The sequence below is a fragment of the Pseudophryne corroboree genome, chromosome 7, assembly GCF_028390025.1.
Source record: "Pseudophryne corroboree isolate aPseCor3 chromosome 7, aPseCor3.hap2, whole genome shotgun sequence".
NCBI classification, from domain to species: Eukaryota; Metazoa; Chordata; class Amphibia; order Anura; family Myobatrachidae; genus Pseudophryne; species Pseudophryne corroboree.
This window is the reverse complement of record NC_086450.1, coordinates 317235434-317258537: the sequence shown is the minus strand read 5'-3', so window position 1 is coordinate 317258537 and position 23104 is coordinate 317235434. Positions and strand designations below refer to the sequence as shown.

Genomic DNA, 23104 nt, shown 5'->3' with positions numbered 1-23104 from the left:
TTACATGTCCAGGGGTCTGATACAACCTCCCAGGTTCCGGTACATCTCAGCCCCTACAACTGAGGCTGCCTCCCGTCAGCTCAGGCCCTCAGTTGTGACAGTAAGCACTGACCTAATGAATCCAGCCGGAGACCAGGATCAAGCGGCCAGGCCGATGCAAGAACTGGCAGCCCGACTAGAACATCAGGAGGCTGCACAGGGCCACATCATCCGCTGTCTCCAGGATTTCTCTACTCGGCTGGATGGGATTCAGACAACTCTCCGTGGATCAGGCGCGTCTGGTGCGTCAACCACAGTGACTCCAGCTATAACCCCACCCACCTTACCCATTTCTGCTCCACGTCTTCATCTTCCAACGCCAGCAAAATTTGACGGATCTCCAAGATTCTGCAGGGGATTTCTCAACCAGTGTGAGATTCAGTTTGAGCTACAACCTGGCAATTTTCCCAGTGACCGTACAAAAATTGCCTACATTATGTCTCTTCTCAGTGGCTCAGCCCTTGATTGGGCATCACCGTTATGGGAGAGGTCCGACACCCTGCTATCTTCCTACACTGCCTTCGTGTCAACATTCAGGCGCATCTTCGACGAGCCAGGCCAGGTAACCTCAGCTTCATCCGAGATTCTCCGTTTACGCCAGGGGTCACGTACTGTAGGACAATATCTGATACAGTTCCAGATCCTGGCATCCGAACTGGCATGGAACGACGAGGCCCTGTATGCTGCATTCTGGCATGGCTTATCTGAGCGTATTAAAGATGAGTTAGCTACCAGAGACTTACCTTCTAAGTTAGATGAGCTAATCTCACTCTGCACGAAAGTTGATTTACGTTTCAGAGAGAGAGCAACTGAGCGTGGAAGATCATCTGCTCCAAAATCTTCTGCTCCTCCTCCTCGTCAACTGTCACCATCTAAAGATGAGCCCATGCAACTTGGCCGTTCCCGTTTAACGCCTGCTGAGCGCCGAAGACGCCTCTCCGAGTCTCTCTGTCTGTATTGTGCAGCTCCGTCTCACACCATTAATGCCTGTCCCAAACGTCCGGGAAACTCCAAATCCTAGCTCGCCAAGGAGAGGGCCGGCTAGGAGTAATGATCTCCTCTCCATCTCCTCAAGATTGTAATCTCCCAGTCTCGCTTCAAGTTGCTCAACGTTATCGGAACGTCATTGCCCTCCTTGATTCCGGAGCAGCTGGGAACTTTATTACCGAAGCCTATGTTAAACGGTGGTCCCTACCCACCGAGAGACTTCCTTCGTCCATTTCTTTAACTGCCGTGGATGGCAGCAAAATTTTTGATGCAGTTATTATTTTAAGGACTCTACCAGTTCGTCTGAGAGTGGGAGTTCTTCATTCCGAACTTATTTCTTTTTTAGTGATTCCAAGAGCCACACATCCTGTGGTCCTGGGCCTTCCATGGCTCCGTCTTCACAATCCTACAATTGATTGGACGACTACGCAAATCCTGGCATGGGGTTCCTCCTGTGCTGAGACATGTTTGTTTAAAGTATTGCCTGTCTGTTCTTCCTCCCCCAGGTCGTCTGATGTTCCACCTCCTCCATATCAAGATTTCACGGATGTGTTCAGTAAAGCTTCTGCTGATATCCTTCCTCCTCATAGAGAATGGGACTGCCCGATTGATCTCGTTCCAGGGAAGGTTCCACCTCGAGGCCGAACTTATCCGTTGTCTCTGCCTGAGACGCATTCTATGGAGGAATATATTAAAGAGAACCTAGCAAAGGGGTTCATTCGACCTTCTTCTTCTCCAGCCGGCGCAGGCTTCTTTTTTGTAAAAAAGAAAGATGGTGGTCTGCGGCCGTGCATCGACTACAGAGGTTTGAACGACATTACCATCAAGAACCGTTATCCTTTACCCCTGATTACTGAGCTCTTTGACAGAGTTAGCGGAGCTACCATCTTTACAAAGCTGGACTTGAGAGGTGCATACAATCTCATCCGGATCCGTGAGGGTGACGAGTGGAAGACCGCCTTTAACACCCGTGACGGACATTATGAGTACCTCGTCATGCCCTTCGGATTGAGCAATGCTCCAGCTGTCTTCCAGCATTTTGTCAATGAGATCTTCAGAGACATTCTATACCATCATGTCGTGGTCTATCTAGACGATATCCTCATTTTTGCCAACGATTTAGAGGAACATCGTTTTTGGGTTAAAGAGGTTCTGTCCCGTCTCCGTGTCAATCATCTCTATTGCAAATTAGAGAAATGCGTCTTTGAAGTCAAGTCCATTCCGTTTCTAGGGTACATTGTGTCCGGTTCCGGACTAGAGATGGATCCTGAGAAACTACAAGCAATCCAAAATTGGCCGTTACCCTTAACCCTCAAAGGGGTCCAGAGGTTCTTAGGGTTCGCCAACTATTACCGAAAGTTTATACGAGACTTTTCCACCATTGTGGCGCCTATTACTGCTTTCACTAAGAAGGGTGCTAACCCGTCCAAGTGGTCTGAAGAAGCCATGCAAGCATTTCATCTTTTAAAACAAAGGTTCATCTCTGCGCCTGTTCTGAAACAGCCTGACATCGACTCTCCTTTCATCTTAGAGGTGGATGCCTCCTCAGTTGGAGTAGGAGCGGTGTTATCTCAGAGGGCTAAAGATGGCCATTTACACCCTTGCAGTTTCTTCTCCCGGAAGTTCTCCCCAGCTGAGCGCAACTATGCCATTGGCGACCAGGAGTTGCTAGCCATCAAGCTCGCTCTAGAAGAGTGGAGGTATCTGTTGGAGGGAGCTTCTCATTCAATCACCATACTTACAGACCACAAGAACCTTTTATATCTGAAAGGCGCACAATGTCTCAACCCTCGTCAGGCCAGATGGGCACTTTTCTTTTCCAGGTTCGACTTTAAACTCCAGTTCTGTCCGGGCTCTCAGAATCGCAAGGCCGATGCCCTTTCCCGCTCATGGGAGCAAGAAAATGAGTCAGAGTCTTCAGACAAGCATCCTATTATAAATCCGTTGGCATTCTCCACGGTAGGGATGGACTCTACGCCCCCATCAGGGAAAAGTTTTGTGAAACCGATGCTAAGGAAGAAGCTCATGCATTGGGCCCATGCTTCCCGTTTTGCCGGACATACAGGTATCCAAAAAACCCTGGAGTTTATCTCTAGGTCCTATTGGTGGCCAACTCTGAAAAAGGACGTCTTGGAGTTTATTGCATCTTGCCCAAAGTGTGCTCAACATAAGGTATCCCGCCAGTCGCCTGCGGGGCAACTGGTTCCACTATCTGTTCCCCGTCGACCTTGGACCCATTTGTCGATGGATTTTATTACAGATTTACCCATGTGCAACAAGTTCAATACCATCTGGGTGGTAGTTGACCGGTTCACCAAGATGGCACACTTCATTCCTCTCACCGGTCTTCCGTCAGCTTCCAAGTTGGCTCAAGTATTCATACAAGAGATCTTCCGACTCCACGGTCTTCCTGAAGAAATTATCTCAGATCGAGGAGTTCAATTCACAGCCAAATTCTGGCGAAGTTTATGTCAAGTCCTCCAAGTCAAGCTAAAGTTTTCCACGGCTTACCATCCTCAGACCAATGGTCAAACCGAGAGGGTGAATCAGGACTTGGAGGCCTTCCTCCGCATCTATGTGTCCTCCTCTCAAGATGACTGGGTTCAATTACTTCCCTGGGCCGAGTTCTGTCATAACAACCAGTATCATTCTTCATCTGCTTCAACACCATTCTTCACTAACTTTGGATTCCACCCTAAAGTCCCTGAGTTCCAACCGCTTCCAGCAACTTCTGTTCCCGCAGTGGATATCACCTTGCATCAGTTTGCCAATATCTGGAAGAGCGTACGATCAGCTCTGCTCAAGGCATCGTTCAGGTACAAGAAGTTTGCGGATAAGAAGCGTCGAGCAGTTCCTGCTCTCAAGGTGGGTGATCGGGTATGGTTATCCACGAAGAATTTGAGGTTAAGAGTTCCCAGTATGAAGTTTGCACCTCGCTATATCGGTCCTTTCAAGATTGAACAAGTCATCAATCCTGTTGCTTACAGACTCCAGTTGCCTCCCTTCTTAAAAATACCCAGGACATTCCATGTTTCCCTGTTGAAACCGCTGATCTTGAATCGGTTTCATTCCTCACTTCCTCCAACTCCGAAAGTCCAAACTCAACGAGGCGTTGAGTATGAAGTGGCCAAGATCCTGGACTCACGTCACCGTTACGGTCAACTACAATATCTTATTGACTGGAAGGGTTATGGTCCTGAGGAACGTTCATGGACCAATGCTTCTGATGTCCATGCTCCTGCCTTGGTCCGGAGATTCCATTCCAAGTTTCCTCAAAAGCCAAAGAAGTGTCCTGGGGCCACTCCTAAAGGGGGGGGGTGCTGTCACGATCCGGGTATCTGGACGCCATTTCTTACCCATCAGATGCCTCCTAAGGCTGGCTCAGCGCTCCAGGACCGGATCCCATCTGTTATCCCGATGTGTACATTCCTGTATCCTCTCCTGTCACTCTGGGACGCTGTCACAGTAAACGCCATATTACACCTGGCATGGCGTCTCCCGCGGCCTCCGCCGCCGTCCCTGAACTTCTGCATGCAGAGTGTCTGAGTGGCGATTACGTCAGCCGCGGCCTCCGCTGTGTCCGCGTGGTTGGATGTGCATCTGTCAGCCTGGCGCCTCCTGTATCCGGTGGCCGGCGCCGCCATTACTGTTTTCATTACCACATGGATTACAAACCAAACTTCCCTCCAAGTGTCTGCATGGGCGCAGCCATCTTGGATTCTGTCAATTGATCATTTCCACCAATCTGTTCTCAGTATTGATAATCTGCATAATTGCCTAGCCAATCCCTTCCTTGCTGCAGGTATAAATACACTGTGCCTGAGCAAGGAAGGCGTCAGTGCTTTGGTTGTCAAACCTAGTTCCTGTTTGTCTCTCTCCTGTGATTGTCTTCCAGGTTCCAGCTCCTGTCTCAAGACTTCCACCATAGAGACCCGCACCAGCATTCCACCTGCGGTGTAGCCTGACTCTCCAATCCATTGTGGATTCATCTGTTTCCAGCTACAACATTACCTGCTTCCAGCTCAGCTTCCAGCAGAGTACAGCTTCTCTTAAAGGGCCGGTGTCCTTTCTACACTTTACCACTCTCCACCGGTATTATTATTTCTCCGCTCTCAAGTTCTACATTTCAGTTCATATTTCATCGCTCCCAAGTTCATTTATTATTCAACTGGTTCCAGCCAGTATCCACTCCGTGCTAACAACAGTCTGGTTCCAGCCAGTATCCACAGCAGCCGTTTTATCTTCAGCAACCCAGCTTTTCCTGGAACACCAGCTGGCACAATCCTGGGTTATCTCCATTGCTACAGTCGGGCCTGGTAAGGACTTTCCATCTAGAAGATTATAAGAACTATCTCACACTACCAGTGCCCTGTGGCTCCTGCCATCCTGTAGTACCCAGGAACTGTATTTATTCTTTGCTGACTTTTACGTTTTCTTTTACTGCTGCTGTGTTGCGGAGTTGTCATAATAAACATCATTGACTTTTATCCAAGTTGTCGTGGTCACGCCTTCGGGCAGTTATTATTCATGTTACTTACATGTCCAGGGGTCTGATACAACCTCCCAGGTTCCGGTACATCTCAGCCCCTACAACTGAGGCTGCCTCCCGTCAGCTCAGGCCCTCAGTTGTGACACACATATTATTAGCATAAGATCAACATAGTCAGGTCTAGTAGGCAATTTTCAGTCCTGTCTGTCTTTTTTGTGGTCAGCAAGCAGCTTATCAGTGTCACAGTATATAATGCATAAGGATCATAATTTTCAATACTGTGCCCAGATTAATTACTCTTTCAGTAAGTGATACTACAGCTGTTTAAATTAATTAATTATTTGCCACAAATTTTTGGTAATTAGAAAGGAGTCCTATTCATGCATGATCTTTGCACTATAGCAATATTTTATGTCTCTATTGAAGAGAATATATGTGCATACTTCTACTTGATTGATTAATCTGTCCAGGGGCGGAACTGTGGGAGGCAGTGGAGTCGGCTGCCGCCGGGCTCCTGGCCACAAGGGGGCGCATCTCCTCCACTGTCTCCCGCAGCCTGAGAACTGCGCTGCTATTGCAGATGGAGGAGCTGTGTCAGTGACACGGAAGCTGCCTCCTGTAGAGAGAGATGGCACTGGCTGCAGCTAGGGGGAGCTCCAGAGCACAGCTCCTCCCGGGCCCTTAGTAAGCCAGCCGAGGGAAGCTCAGAACTCTCTGCTCCTCCATGCTCTGGATGATAGCCAAAGGTAGGCACTGTGTGGGGGGTGGGGGAGAGGTGTATTTGGGGGGGAAGTACTGTGTTTTGTGTGTGCTTGTTTTTAAGTGAGGTGTGTGTGTTTTTAAGGAAAGTTGTACATTCAAGTAAAAGAGGCATGTGTGATGTGTGTGTGAGAGTGGCATGTGTGTGAGAGGCATGTATGTGTATGTAAGTGAGAGGCATATGTGTGTGTGTGTGTGTGTGTGTGAGGCATGTGTATGTAAGTGGGAGGCATGTGTATGTAAGTGAGAGGCATGTGTGTGTGTGTGTGTGTGTGTGTGTGTGTGTGTGTGTGTGTGTGTGTGTGTGAGAGGCATGTGTATGTAAGGGGCCCTACACACTAGGCGATGCGCCACCAAGGTGCCCGACGGCCGATACGGCCGACGAGCGACCCGGCGGCGGGGGGGCAGTGACGGGGGGAGTGAAGTTTCTTCACTCCCCCCGTCACTCGGCTCCGTAGACTTGCAGGCAAATATGGACGATCTCGTCCATATTGGCCTGCATGCACAGCCGACATGGCCCCAGCGATGAACGAGCGCGGGGCCGCACATCGTTCATCGCTGGGGACTCCACACTGCACGATATGAACGATATCTCGTTCATTAATGAACAAGATCGTTCATATCGTGCAGTGAAATCGCTATGTGTGTAGGGCCTATAAGTGAGAGGCATGTGTATGTAAGTGAGAGGCATGTGTATATGAGAGGCACGTGTATGTGAGAGGCACTTTTGTGAGAGGTGTGTGTAAGTGAGAGGCACGTGTGTGAGAGGTGTGTGTAAGTGAGAGGCATGTGTATGTAAGTGAGAGGCGTGTGTGTTTAAGTGAGACGTGTGTGAGTGTTTAAGTGAATGAGGCGTTTGTGTTTTTTTTAATATATATCTAGTGTTCACGCTAGGTGTCTGCCCCTTTTTTAGACAGCTGAATCCCGCCCTGCCAGTTTTTGTGCGCCCTGCCGCCCCGCCGTTTGCTGCCTGCCGGACCCCTCCACGTCGGCCAGCCGTGCGCCGCCAGACCCGGTACGTACATGAGAGTCCCCCTGGGCTAAATTAACCTTGTAAGTATTTTGCAGCTGTAAACATTAATCTCAGTGCTCTCTACCTGGTGCAATGTATCTCAGTGCTCTCTACCTGGTGCAGTGTGTCTCAGTGCTCTCTACCTGGTGCAATGTATCTCAGTGCTCTCTACCTGGTGCAGTGTGCCTCAGTGCTCTCTACCTGGTGCAGTGTGCCTCAGTGCTCCCTACCTGGTGCAGTGTGCCTCAGTGCTCCCTACCTGGTGCAGTGTTCCTGAGTGCTCTCTACCTGGTGTAGTGTGCCTCAGTGCTCTCTACCTGGTGCAGTGTGCCTCAGTGCTCTCTACCTGGTGCAGTGTGCCTCAGTGCTCCCTACCTGGTGCAGTGTGCCTCAGTGCTCCCTACCTGGTGCAGTGTGCCTGAGTGCTCTCTACCTGGTGCAGTGTGCCTCAGTGCTCTCTACCTGGTGTAGTGTGCCTCAGTGCTCTCTACCTGGTGCAGTGTGCCTCAGTGCTCTCTACCTGGTGCAGTGTGCCTCAGTGCTCCCTACCTGGTGCAGTGTGCCTCAGTGCTCCCTACCTGGTGCAGTGTGCCTCAGTGCTCTCTACCTGGTGCAGTGTGCCTCAGTGCTCTCTACCTGGTGCAGTGTGCCTCAGTGCTCTCTACCTGGTGCAGTGTGCCTCAGTGCTCTTTACCTGGTGCAGTGTGCCTCAGTGCTCTTTACCTGGTGCAGTGTGCCTCAGTGCTCTCTGCCTGGTGCAGTGTGCCTCAGTGCTCTCTACCTGGTGCAGTGTGCCTCAGTGCTCTCTACCTGGTGCAGTGTGCCTCAGTGCTCTCTACCTGGTGCAGTGTGCCTCAGTGCTCTCTACCTGGTGCAGTGTGCCTCAGTGCTCTTTACCTTGTGCAGTGTGCCTCAGTGCTCTCTACCTGGTGCAGTGTGCCTCAGTGCTCTCCTCCTGGTGCAGTGTGCCTCAGTGCTCTCTACCTGGTGCAATGTGTCTCAGTGCTCTCTACCTGGTGCAATGTATCTCAGTGCTCTCTACCTGGTGCATTGTGCCTCAGTGCTCTTTACCTGGTGCAATGTGTCTCAGTGCTCTCTACCTGGTGCAATGTGCCTCAGTGCTCCCTACCTGACGCAATGTGTATAATGTGCTCTATCTGACGCAATGTGTATAATGTGCTCTATCTGGCGCAATATGTATAACGTGCTCTACCTGGCGCAGTGTGTATAGGAGGTTCTAACTGGTGCAATGTGTATTAGGGGCACTACCTTCCCCACGAAACAACGCCCCTAGATTTTTGCTGCGCACCTTCGGTGCGCACTGTCCATGTTTTGGCCATAGGAATGGGAGCACCAAGCATTATAGTATGTACCTAAGTTTGCCCATCTAACTTAAAAATGTGCCCTCCCGAATGAAAAATGTGCCCTCCCCGTGATCAGCACCCTGCCCTAAAAAAAAATACCACAGTGAACACTAATTATATTGGCACACCGCTGCGCCAAAGCATCTCCATGGAGACCTGGCGGGTGAGGGAGCACTGTAGGTGTACTATAATGGTATGCTGGTGTCTGTTTTATTGTAATGACTGACTTGGAGTGCGTCCACTTTCTATGTGTATCTATATTACTATTGGGAAAGGTACCTGAGCACGCTGCTACTGTTCACCCTGGGTGCCGGATAGCTACATATGGTATGTGTGTGTATGTGTAGAGGGGCACCAAAATGTATCATGCCTCCGGGCGACTAGGACGAACTTACGCCACTGAATCTGTCTGACGCTTGAGTTCTCCTATGAACTTCTTTCTCCTATCATATCTCATATGAGAATTAAAATATAAAATAAAAAAACACAAATAAGAATAATGTATAACAATTAATTAAGTGAAAATTAATTAAGATTATTCCTTATACTTTTTCCTACTTTTCTACTTTTCTGTGAACTCTCATCCACGATCCAGGACGTGTGACACCACGGCAGTGGGAGTCGCTGCGCCCTGCCTAACGGGAAAGCAGATCCACACCTTACCTTATTCTCCTATATAGGTGCACTCTCATTGGTATATAGTTCCTCTACTACCATACCACGCCGCTAATGCCCGATCTCGTTCGATCTTGGAAGCGAAACGGCGTTGGGCTGGGTCAGTACCGGGAGAGGAGACTTCCTGGGAATACCCGGTGTTGTAGAGTAGGTACTACTCCTTTTCAAGGTGACCACCAACAGCAGTATCACCACTAATCTTCTTTCACCCTCCTGTTTTGGTATATAATAAGTCCAGCGTCAGACTTTAATCACGGTAACAGACAGCCCCAATACGTGGGTAATCTGAGCATCTGGTCGCCAGCCAAGTGTACAACATAGATCCAACCATATTGGCTCTTTGAAGATACACACTTTTCTCCTTCCTTGGTTTCACTAATACAGAATTTCTGTACTGGTCAGGGGAGACGGCTGTCAGACAAATAAGTGTCTACAACCTCTCCAAACAAAGACCAGAACATTTTAACATTTTTTGTATACTCGTTATATCTCTTTCTTATTTCACTTTTGGATCATAGATGGGTAATAGCTTTTTAACCTTGAATAATAAATGGATGTTTTAAATATCTTTTTGACACACATTTAAAGAATTTCTTTTTTGTATAAGAGTGCGCCCACACAAGAGCTTTCTTTTTCTCCTGTTGTTAGTACTTGTACTTTCTGGCTCTGGGCGCACCACCAACTAGGACTATAATTCAAAAGAGTTTAACCTTTTTCAACTGTCCACATTTGGTTTTCTAGACATTTATACCATTATTTAATTTGGACCAGTGCCTGGTCGCTTCTTGTTCTTGTGATAATCTAAGCAGTCTAGTCAGATTGCTTAGATTATCGCTCCATGTGTACCCCCCTTAAATAGGTGATCCAATCTAGGAAAGGGACATTTACTCCCCAAGGACTAATGACAAATATATATGCGTGTAGTTATTTGTCACATATATGTTCTCTGTAGTAGTATGTAGTCTCAATGTTCCATATACAGGTTGAGTATCCATTATCCAAAATGCTTGGGACCAGAGGTATTATGGATATCGGGTTTTTATGTATTTTGGAATAATTGCATTCCATAATGAGATATCATGGTGATGGGACCTAAATCTAAGCACAGAATGCATTTATGTTACATATACACCTTGGGGGTCATTCCGAGTTGTTCGCTCGCAAGCGGATTTTAGCAGATTTGCTCATGCTAAGCCGCCGCCTACTGGGAGTGAATCTTAGCATCTTAAAATTGCGAACGAAGTATTCGCAATATTGCGATTACACACCTCGTAGCAGTTTCTGAGTAGCTCCAGACTTACTCGGCATCTGCGATCATTTCAGTGCTTGTCGTTCCTGGTTTGACGTCACAAACACACCCAGCGTTCGCCCAGACACTCCCCTGTTTCTCCGGCCACTCCTGCGTTTTTTTCCGGAAACGGTAGCGTTTTTTCCCACACGCCCATAAAACGGCCTGTTTCCGCCCAGTAACACCCATTTCCTGTCAATCACATTACGATCGCCAGAACGATGAAAATGCCGTGAGTAAAATTCCTAAGTGCATAGCAAATTTACTTGGCGCAGTCGCAGTGCGGACATTGCCCATGCGCATTAAGCGGAAAATCGCTGCGATGCGAAGATTTTTACCGAGCGAACAACTCGGAATGACCCCCCTTATACACACAGCCTGAAGGTCATTTTAGCCAATAATTTTTGTAACTTTGTGCATTAAACAAAGTGTGTATACATTCACACAATTCATTTACGCTTCATATACACCTTATACACATAGCCTGAAGGTCATTTAATACAATATTTTTAATAACTTTGTGTATTAAACAGAGTTTGTGTACACTGATCCATCAAAAAACAAAGTTTTAACTATCTCAATCTCAGTCAAAAAAGTCTGTATTTCGGAATATTCCGTATTTAGGAATATTTGGATATGGGATACTCAACCTGTACTCGGTTAGTGGTTAAAAGCTTATCTGGCTTTATCTATTACCACTGTCCGTATAGTTTAATTATAAACAGATCAATTGGTTGCTGCTGGTAAGTATATTCCCAAAATAGTCTGCTGACTGTAGTGTCGGCACTATATTCAATTTATTTTAATAAATAACCGGACAGCTACTAATAATCACTGTTGTTCACCTTTATTTTAAACACGCAGTATTTGTTACCAGGACAGTATCAAAAACTAGAACTACACTTCAGGAACATGTGTTTGTTCAGGTTAATAACATTGTAACAAGATACCTCTGTTTATATTATTGTTTCATTCTCAAGCTGTGCTACATGAGCGCTAATCATTATGGCTCATCAGCTTCTGTATGCAGAATTAAGAGACTGTTACCTTTTTGTTACTTATCTGATACTGAAAGTATGGTTACAAATTGTTGTGAGTAATAAATGAGAATTACAAGGAGATATGTATCCACCAAAATTTTACTATATATATATATATATACATATATATATATATATATATATATATATATATATATATATACAATGCGGACTGAGCAAATGAATGTTCAGAATAGGACACGGCACTCCAGGACTAAATCAATGAATGCTTGTAGTTTAATGTGACAAGAAAAGCTGTATCAATGCATAGTCTGGGTGAGCACAACCACAGACAGCTGAGATACAGGATCAATCTTACATGGCACAGTAAGATTGATCCTGTATCTCAGCTGTCTGTGGTTGTGCTCACCCAGACTATGCATTGATACAGCTTTTCTTGTCACATTAAACTACAAGCATTCATTGATTTAGTCCTGGAGTGCCGTGTCCTATTCTGAACATTCATTTGCTCAGTCCGCATTGTGTATTATCATTTGGACAAAGGCACACAGGCAGCTGAATCATTACCAGGAGTGCCGGATCATTTGGATATTGTATTATATATATATATATATATATCTTTATTTAGACAGCGCTGGCTCATTGATTTTGTATATAGTCAATATGATCTCATTGAGTCTCAGTTTGTGCTGGGAGGGCTCTGATTATTATAGCTCAAAAACTCTGTGCCCTGAATTAATAAGCACCATTTATATAGTTGCCCTTCTGTTACTATCCAATGCCGATATTATAACTATATATTTTTTATTATTGTAGACAGCTATAAGCAATCAGGAGGAAGTACACATCCAGCTAGCCTGTTAATGTATATCTTTACTAAGCAAAGCTGGCTCGTTAAATTGGCCACTGTAGCCTCACTGACTATAGCTACATACTTCCCAAATTCACATTGTTGGTTTCACATAAGGATTTTTCTCATTAATTCAACACCTATGGTATTGGCATTAGGATTGGGTAGCAGCCTTTATGTGTATATCACTCTAAATATTTTCATAAAGGTGGTATTCCTCCCTAATAGTCAGTATAGGTAGATACTAAATCACAGCAGCGTTTATATCGATTATTTCAGATATTATTACATTGGCATGCCTGCCCTGATCATGTCCACAATACACTAATTAGTGCTGCATCTCTCATTCCTGTCCCATGCCTTTCAATACCCCATAATTATATTCCTCATGTTATTGATAGGTGCCGAGGTAATCAAATTAAACATTTAACGATTAAAGCATTTAAACATAATGAACACAGTGAACATTGTGAGCGGGCATATTAGCACCGCTCTGAAACACCGGCGTGCACGTTTCACAATAGCTTTCTCAAGGCGAACCCGATTGTCTTTTCTGGAGTTACTATAACAGATCAGCTGTCCTATCATGGTGTGACCTCCAGTCATGTGGTTTGCGTTCCAACCATCGTATCCCGGTGGACCGCACAGCTTAAACAATCTCTTCCTGGTGAGCCGTATACTCATCTACTGATGGTCATGTGATTTACCTATCCTATCACGTGCTGTCAGATCTTCCAGTTTTTAGAATATATATTGGGCTCATCACAGAATCTGGGTACCACACATTAACATCCCATCCTTCCTATAGTGTAACAACTTTTACTATCAACTTACTGCTTGTATAAATAAAATAAAGGAATTAAATGTGATCGTTAATCTTTTAACTTAAGTGGACAAGGATCATTCTTATGTCCATTCCTAATTTATATTACGATATTAGATAAGGATCTATGTACCTAAAGAAAACTACTCATTATTGCCCTGATGGTATATTATTGCAATAATCTGCTACTTCTTTAGGGATACTAAAATTATTAACCATGTTGATAACACATTATCTAGAATTATTGAATTACTTGATGGGAGAAGATATGAAAAAAAAATAAGAAAAATCATAAGAAAAAGATATTGAAAAAGTAATCATGTGACAATTTTCAACAATATAATCGTGTAAAAATTGTGCATAAAAATGTGTTCTTGTGAGTAGGTGTGAAATTTATGATAATAAAGTGTATTGAATATTGTGTGTACAAATTGATATATATACACTGCTCAAAAAAATAAAGGGAACACTTAAACAACACAATGTAACTCCAAGTCAATCACACTTCTGTGAAATCAAACTGTCCACTTAGGAAGCAACACTGATTGACAATCAATTTCACATGCTGTTGTGCAAATGGAATAGACAACAGGTGGGAATTATAGGCAATTAGCAAGACATCCCCAATAAAGGAGTTGTTCTGCAGGTGGTGACCACAGACCACTTCTCAGCTCCTATGCTTTCTGGCTGATGTTTTGGTCACTTTTGAAAGCTGGCGGTGCTTTCACTCTAGTGGTAGCATGAGACGGAGTCTACAACCCACACAAGTGGCTCAGGTAGTGCAGCTCATCCAGGATGGCACATCAATGCGAGCTGTGGCAAGAAGGTTTGCTGTGTCTGTCAGCGTAGTGTCCAGAGCATGGAGGTGCTACCAGGAGACAGGCCAGTACATCAGGAGAAGTGGAGGAGGCCGTAGGAGGGCAACAACCCAGCAGCAGGACCGCTACCACCGCCTTTGTGCAAGGAGGAACAGGAGGAGCACTGCCAGAGCCCTGCAAAATGACCTCCAGCAAGCCACAAATGTGCATGTGTCTACTCAAACGATCAGAAACAAACTCCATGAGGGTGGTGTGAGGGCCCGACGTCCACAGGTGGTGGTTGTGCTTACAGCCCAACACCGTGCAGGACATTTGGCATTAGCCAGAGAACACCAAGATTGGCAAATTCGCCACTGGTGCCCTGTGCTCTTCACAGATGAAAGCAGGTTCTCACTGAGCACATGTGACAGACGTGACAGAGTCTGGAGATGCCACGGAGAACGTTCTGCTGCCTGCAACATCCTCCAACATGACCGGTTTGGCAGTGGGTCAATAATGGTGTGGGGTGGCATTTCTTTGGGGGGCCGCACAGCCCTCCATGTGCTCGCCAGAGGTAGCCTGACTGCCATTAGGTACCGAGATGAGATCCTCAGACCCCTTGTTAGACCATATGCTTGTGCGGTTGGCCCTGGGTTCCTCCTAATGCAAGACAGTGCTAGACCTCATGTGGCTGGAGTGTGTCAGCAGTTCCTGCAAGACGAAGGCATTGATGCTATGGACTGGTCCGCCCATTCCCCAGACCTGAATCCAATTGAGCACATCTGGGACAGCATGTCTTGCTCCATCCACCAACGCCACGTTGCACCACAGACTATCCAGGAGTTGGCGGATGCTTTAGTCCAGGTCTGGGAGGAGATCCCTCAGGAGACCATCCACCACCCTCATCAGGAGCATGCCCAGGCATTGTAGAGAGGTCATACAGGCACGTGGAGGCCACACACACTACTGAGCCTCATTTTGACTCGTTTTAAGGACATTACATCAAAGTTGGATCAGCCTGTAGTGTGTTTTTCCACTTTAATTTTGAGTGTGACTCCAAATCCATCAGGGGTGGTGACAGGTCCAGGAAACTGTTGAATTTGGAAACTAGCTGAATCTTTAGGATGAACACAGTACATCCGCATGGCCTGAACGAAAAGATTAATTGGAACGCCTTGATTTAACCTTTAACTGCATATAATATATTACGAGTAGCTAGTATAGTCACGTGTTGATATATTTTTGTAGTTTGATCATTAGATGTATGATTATCATCTATTAGAATCTAGATATGTCTTTATGAGATATGCTTTCTGATGTATGGTAACAATGTTTTGTTTGTTTGAGGTATATGATAATGCTAGATTTAGTAATAATCTTGACACTTCGCTTTTAATGGTTTGTTTTCACGTTAGGATTATGGAGCCCCCGCTGCTACAATTACGGTCTCTGAGGAAGCTGCCAGAGGCTCACGCTAATCCGGAGCCGTCACCATGGTGGAGATAGGAAGCGCTGTGCCGCCTGTGCACAGTGGCTTTGCCATGGGAACGGGTGGAACGCAGGGATGACTTCCGCCATCGGGTGGAACGCACAGACCGGAAGTGGGGTTGAGCACTGTTGACGCGCCTGGGGCTGCTGTCGCTGGCGGGAGCCTCACAAGCACATTGTGGTGAGGTATTTAGAGGGGAAAGTTTTGCATGTTCTTGTTATGTCTTTTGCTGTGATGTGATCTTGAGGAAGGGGGTTGCGCCCCGAAACGTTGATCCACAATACATCAAGCCTTATTGGAATTTGAAAGTCTCTGAGTGCCATCTCTCTCTATGGTATACTATAAATATATATATATATATATATATATATACACACACACACACATATACATATATATATATATATATATATATATATATATATATATAGAGAGAGAGAGAGAGAGAGAGAGAGAGAGAGAGAGAGAGAGAGAGATTTATAGGTAGATAGATATAGTCAGTGCTATTTTTGTAGGAAAATTGGTTCAGGAACTGGGGATGGGGCAGTTGTGGGTCATTATGTGGGCGGAGCTACTACAGGGGCGGAGCATCAATTGGTGCATAACAGTTTTTATTAACGTTTTAAAGGGACAAAGCACGCAGAAGGCATGCACCACAAAAAAGGTATAGTCTCACAAGGAAGGGCCATGGCCACACAATAGTGCCCCCAAGGGTACAGGGAGATAATGGATGACAGAGTAGGCAGGGGTGACAGAAAGATAGCCAGTGTCTGGGCAGGCTGGCGTGACAAGGGGATAGAAGCTGACCGAGGAGCCTGGGGTGACAGGTGGATAGAAGGTGACTGAGGAGCCTGGGGTGACAGGGGGATAGAAGGTGACTAGGCAGGCTGGGGTGATAGGGTGATAGAAGGTGACTGGGTAGGCTGGGGTGACAGGGGAATAGAATATGACCAAGGAGCATGGGGTGACCGGGAGATAGCCAGTAACTGTGGAGGCTGGGGTGACATGGGTATACTGTATAAGGTGACTAGGCAGGCTGGGGTGACAGGGGTATATAAGGCGACTAGGCAGGCTGGGGTGACGGGGACAGAAGGTGACTGGGCAGGTAGGGGTGACAGGGAGATAGTGGGTGACTGAGGAGGCTGGGGTGTCAGGGGTATATTAGGTGACTGGGTAGGCAGGGGTGACAGGGAGATAGTGGATGTAATTTAGATACTAGCGCTCCCTTTTAATGACATGAGCAGCTCCAATATCTTTTAATCAACGATTAAGGTTTCAACTTTGTCACTCAAAATGAAGCGCTTTTAGTTAGATGGTGATAACTATAGATTTAAATATGAGTTGGTTAAAATATAATTAAAATAAATAAAATTAAAAATAATATCAAAATAATAAGAATATAAATAAAAATGAAATATCAAATAAAATTAAAGTGCAGTGAAATCATGTAAGTCCAATCAGCAGCAGGGACCATAAAGTGTACATGCAAGACACACACTATAGTAATGTGTACAGCACCTATTTGTTAATGTAGCTCATTCATGTGATAATAACAGGAGCCTCGCTGCCACTGATTAGCACTGCAGCACGGAGCTCCACCAGCTAGAGACAGTGCATGAAGATCAGAGATGTCCGTACAGAGGAAAGGATGTACTAAAGGGAAAATGGGGTAAAACCCCCGTTTTCTGGGGTATTACCGCAATTTCATATGTACTAAGACCCGCCCACTGGTTTTCGCCGCCAAGGAAGATGGCGCTATCCTATAGAAGCCTATGGGCTTTTTTCCGTCAGCCGCCGCATCCTGCCGCCTAAGCCGCGCCGCTCACACTGACCCCTCTCCTCCGGCATACCTGTGTGCAGGCAGCCCTGGTCCTGGAACCCAAACTCCTCCTCCCCCTAGCAACACTGCCGGAGGTACTCCCAGCTGCAGGGAGGAGGAGCCCGGGACTAACTGCTGCCTGCTTCTCGGTTTCTGGGAGGTGATAGACCCCAGGGAGGTGACGGAGACCGCCGCACAACCTTCTGACGGGTATCGCTGTCATCTAATTGCGATGTTAATCACATATGTTAGTATATATGCGATTAGCATCGCTGCAGTGGGTGGCAATGTATTTTAATACATCCCGCCCAGAGCCTCCACACTGTGCATGGACTGTGTCCATCGTCTCTCATAGGGAAAGCTTTTACACTTGCAATATCTGAATCAGCGGCAGCGAGTTATTATCACCTGAAGGAGCTACATTAACAGAAAGGAGCTGTGCACATTACTACTATGTGTGTCTTTTATGTGTATTTTATGGTCCCCGCTGCTGATTGGGCATACTCGATTTTACATACTTTTATGTGTATTGGGCATACTCGATTTTACATACTTTTATGTGTATTTTATGGTCCCCGCTGCTGATTGGGCATACTCGATTTTACTGCACTTTAATTTTATTTGTATTTTTATTTATATTCTTATTATTGTTTTGATATTATTTTTAATTTAATTTATTTTAGTTATATTTTATATTTTAACCAACCCATCTTTAAATCTACATGTATCACCATATAACTGAGGGGCAGATGTATTAAGCCTAGGGAAGTGATAAAATGGAAGGTGATAATGCACCAGCCAATCAGCTCCTAACTTCCATGTTACAGGCTGGGTTTGAAAAATGACAGTTAGGAGCTGACTGTCTGGTGCTTTATCACCTTCCACTTTATCACTTCACCAGGCTTAATAAATCTGCCCCTGAGGGCCTAATTCAGGGCCTAATTCAGTTCTGATCGCAGCAGCAAATTTGTTAGCAGGTAGCCAAAACCATGGCCCTCATCAGGGCCGGTGCTAGGGTGTTCGGAGCCCACCTGCAAACTATAAATTTGCGCCCTCCCTCCTATACTTTGCAAATAAAGGGGTGTATGTTCACAAGGAAGGCAGTGGGTGACAGGTAGAGGGTGAGAGGGTGACAGTTATAGTCAGTGGGTGACAGGGATAGGCAGAGGATGATGTGGAGGGATTTGACCGGTATAGTCAGTGGGTGACAGGTAGAGGGTGAGAGAGAGAGGGTGACAGGTATAGTCAGTGGGTGACAGGGATAGGCAGAGGATGATGTGGAGGGATTTGACCGGTATAGTCAGTGGGTGACAGGTAGAGGGTGAGAGGGAGAGGGTGACAGGTATAGGCAGTGGGAGACGGAGAGGGTGACAGGTATAATCAGTGGGTGACAGGTAGAGGGTGAGAGGGAGAGGGTGACAGGTATAGGCAGTGGGAGACGGAGAGGTTGACAGGTATAATCAGTGGGTGACAGGTAGAGGGTGAGAGGGAGAGGGTGACAGGTATAGTCAGTGGGTGACAGGTATAGGCAGTGGGTGAGTGGTAGAGGGTGTGGGTGACAGGTACAGGCAGTGGGTGAAAGGTAGAGGGCGAGGGTGACAGGTACAGGCAGCAGGTGACAGATATGGTAGATGCTAGAATCAAGTGGGCTAAGGGACCTTTTCCGTCTGGGGGAGGAGCCACGACACAAGGGGGAGGAGCTAGGCCAGCGGGATAGTTCCTCTACTATCCACGCCACCAACTATTACCTTTAGTAATCAGGTGGCGAGCGAAGCGAGCCACCGAGCCCGAAGCGTGGCGAGCGAAGCGAGCCCGCAAGGGTACTTTTCGGGTACCCTGTTCGCCCATAGCTCCTCCCCCTGGTGATGTGTCTCCTCCCCTAGATACGTCAGAAGGTCCCTTCTCCCACTCCGAAATAGAATCAACCTGACAGATATAGGCAGATGAGTGAGTCACAGACAGTGAGTTCTATGTATATTGTATATACTTCAATTGGTTTACCTGGGCCCTGAACTGCAGACCAGCGTGAATGGAGACTTCTTAATTGCGGGGATGGCTAAGACACTGGCACTGATGGCTTCAACAACAAGCTCCTGCCAGTTGTCCTCTAAGGCTCCGCTGGGCAGTGAGAACTGTACAGTCACCGCCTCGTCCCATTCTCTGCACTGGCTCTATAGGTGACTCAGCGGCTGGACACTCTTGGTGGGGAGGACGAAAGCAGCCTCAACTGCTCCTTCGGCTTCTCAGGGGAACCGCTGCGCCGGAAGCCTGACAGGCGGTGGGTAGTGGGCTCTCTGCAGCAGGTGGCCCCTCCTCCTCTTACCGGCTTTGCCGCTCCTTCCCCCGATGACCTCTGCAGTCTGCACCCGCTCCAAATCTAGGGCTCCTCCCTTCCCCTCCCTGGCAGAAAGGAAGAGCCGGACTGGTCAGAAGGAAAGGGGAGGAGTGGGGAACAGTAGGGGATTGGTGCCCCTCCTCCTCCTCTGGCCGGACTGTGGATCACATGGCTTCCACAGCAAGAGGCATCAGCGAGCTCACTACTGGACAGGGACGGACGGGCAGCAAGCGGCACTATACTGAATAATGAGTCACTCTGACTCATTATAATTGTGCCGGCTTTGGGCCCCTTTATTGCGCTGGGCCTCGGTGCTTTGCACCGGCTGCAGTGAAGGAAGTTCCGCCTCTCCTCGTAGTAGCGTCCTTTTGCAGGACCTGTCAACAAGTGCAGCTGAGATGAGCGGAGGTGTGGGGGGTAGGTGGGAGGGACGACGCACTTCACTGTTCAAGCTGGCTGCTGCTGCCGCCCGCTACCTGTCACACAGTGTGACAGGCGCAGGCTCCAGCAGCCGGTAGCAACGCAACAGTGGACAGACAGCAGCAGAGCAGGGAGAGCGCCTATCCTGGCCGGCACCTCCCTGCAATGCAGGGCCTTGCTGAGCGGGTAGCGCCGGCACTGGCCCTCATTCCGAGTTGATCGCTCGCTAGCTGCTTTTAGCAGCATTGCAAACGCTAAGCCGCCGCCCTCTGGGAGTGTATCTTAGCTTAGCAGAATAGCGAACGAAACATTAGCAGAACTGCTTGTGAAATTTTTCATGCAGTTTCTGAGCAGCTCCAGACCTACTCCTTCCTTGCGATCACTTCAGTCAGTTTAGTTCCTGTTTTGACGTCACAAGCACGCCCTGCGTTCGGCCAGCCACTCCCCCGTTTCCCCAGGCACGTCTGCGTTTTCACCTGACACGCCTGCGTTTTTTAGCACACTCCCAGAAAACGGTCAGTTACCTCCAAGAAACACCCACTTCCTGTCAATCACTCACCAATCAGCAGAGCGACAGAAAAGCGTCGCTCGCCCTTGTGTAAAACTGCAGTTTTGTGTGAAAGTACTTCGCGCGTGCGTACTACGGCCCGTACGCATGCGCAGAAGTGACGATTTTTAGCCTGATCGCTGTGCTGCGAACAACGGCAGCTAGCGATCAACTTGGAATGACCCCCATGTGCACTGCAGGGCGGGGCAGATGTAACGTGCAGTGAGAGTTAGATTTGGGTGGGGTGTGTTCAATCTGAAATCTAAATTGCAGTGTAAAAATAAAGCAGCCAGTATTTACCCTGCACAGAAACAAAATAACCCACCCAAATCTAACTCTCTCTGCACATGTTATATCTGCCCCACCTGCAGTGCACATGGTTTTGCCCAACTGCTAACAAATTTGCTGCTGCGATCAACTCTGAATTACCCCTAAAAGTGTTTCATTTTGAGTAACAAGGGAGATAGAGGGTCACTGGGCAGGCCTGGGTGACTGGGCCTGCTAGGCTGACAGGGACAGAGGGTGACTGGGTAGGCTGTGGTGACAGGGGGATAGAAGGTGACTGGACCCCCAAGCAAACAGTTATAGCTCTGTGTGAATGCAGCTTATACTGTAAGATCAAGGCAGTAAACAGTTAACAGTGTGTGTGCCGGCTGTCAGCACCGGTACTCACACCCAGTGTCAGATTGAGGAATGAAGGGCCCACCAGGGAATGCAGCGATAGGGGCCTAAGCTTAAGGTAGGTGGCTAGCCACCAGAACGTATGTAGCCAACCACCACAAGAACACTTGGTCAACCACTAGAGGACATACAAAGAACAGGGCACCTTCATAAAGGATAGGACAGGGTGTATCAGGACCACCCACTTTGGTTGGCAGGAGGGCTAATCTTTGTGTAGAGTCCATAGAAACAAACCAAGCACCCAAGTTCACCCATGATCCTGCTCTATCAGGTTATTGACCCTTAGAGGAGGGGGTGGGGCCCAACATGGATTTCCCCAGTACACTTATGGGCTAGTCCGACCCTGCTCACACTGGGGGAAATTTACTAAGCTCCCGATTTTGACCGAGATGCCGTTTTTTCATCAAAGTGTCATCTCGGTAATTTACTAAACACTAATCACGGCAGAGATGAGGGCATTCGTAATTTTTTGCAAGTCCAAGTAAAAAATTACGAATGAATACACCATCGGTCAAAACGCGGCTGTTTAAGTATGAATCTCGGTAATTTACTAAGAAGTGCAAAGCAAAAAACAAACAAACACTGCCGTGAAAAATTACAACTCGTAAAAAAGTGCTAAAAAAAAACAGACCTGCTTTTTTTTTCCGTGATTGGATTGGCATGCAGGGATCCATGAGATCCGTGCATGTATATCAGTGGGAAGGGGTGGGAAAGTTGTTATTTTATTAAAAAAAATTGCGTGGGGTCCCCCCTCCTAAGCATAACCAGCATCGGGCTCTTTGAGCCGATCCTGGTTGCAGAAATATGGGTAAAAAATTGACAGGGGTTCCCCCATATTTAAGCAACCAGCATCGGGCTCTGCGCCTGGTCCTGGTTCCAAAAATACGGGGGACAAAAAGAGTAGGGGTCCCCCGTATTTTTAAAACCAGCACCGGGCTCCACTAGCTGGACAGATAATGCCACAGCCGGGGGTCACTTTGATATAGTGCCCTGCGGCCGTGGCATCAAAAATCCAACTAGTCACCCCTGGCCGGGGTACCCTGGGGGAGTGGGGACCCCTTCAATCAAGGGGTCCCCCCCCCCCCAGCCACCCAAGGGCCAGGGGTGAAGCCCGAGGCTGTCCCCCCCATCCAATGGGCTGCGGATGGGGAGGCTGATAGCCTTTTGTGATAATGAAAAGATATTGTTTTTAGTAGCAGTACTACAAGGCCCAGCAAGCCTCCCCCGCATGCTGGTACTTGGAGAACCACAAGTACCAGCATGCGACGGAAAAACGGGCCCGCTGGTACCTGTAGTACTACTACTAAAAAAATACCCAAAAAAAGACAAGACACACACACCGTGAAAGTAAAGATTTATTACATACATGCACACAAACATACATACATACTTACCTTATGTTCCCACGCAGGTCGGTCCTCTTCCCCAGTAGAATCCAAGGGGTACCTGTTGAAGAAATTATACTCACGAGATCCAGGGCTCCAGGCTCCTCGGGAAATCCAGGGGTAATCCACGTACTTGAAAAAAATAACAAAACGGTGTCCCGACCACGAACTGAAAGGGGACCCATGTTTGCACATGGGTCACCTTTCCACGAATGCCAGAAACCCACTTTGACTTCTGTCTAAGTGGGTTTCTTCAGCCAATCAGGGAGCGCCACGTTGTAGCACTCTCCTGATCAGCTGTGTGCTCCTGTCCTCACTGACAGGCAGCACACGGCAGTGTTACA

At 47.3% G+C, this 23104-nt stretch overlaps 1 protein-coding gene and 1 pseudogene across 1 annotated transcript in view; one reads left to right on the top strand and one right to left on the bottom strand.

Annotated features, from left to right (window-relative positions):
- Nucleotides 1-23104, bottom strand: part of CIITA (class II major histocompatibility complex transactivator) — a 234643-nt gene that overhangs the window by 4784 nt on the left and 206755 nt on the right. The gene's annotated exons all lie outside the window — the stretch shown is intronic.
- LOC134946411 (5S ribosomal RNA) lies at nucleotides 9356-9474 on the top strand (annotated as a pseudogene).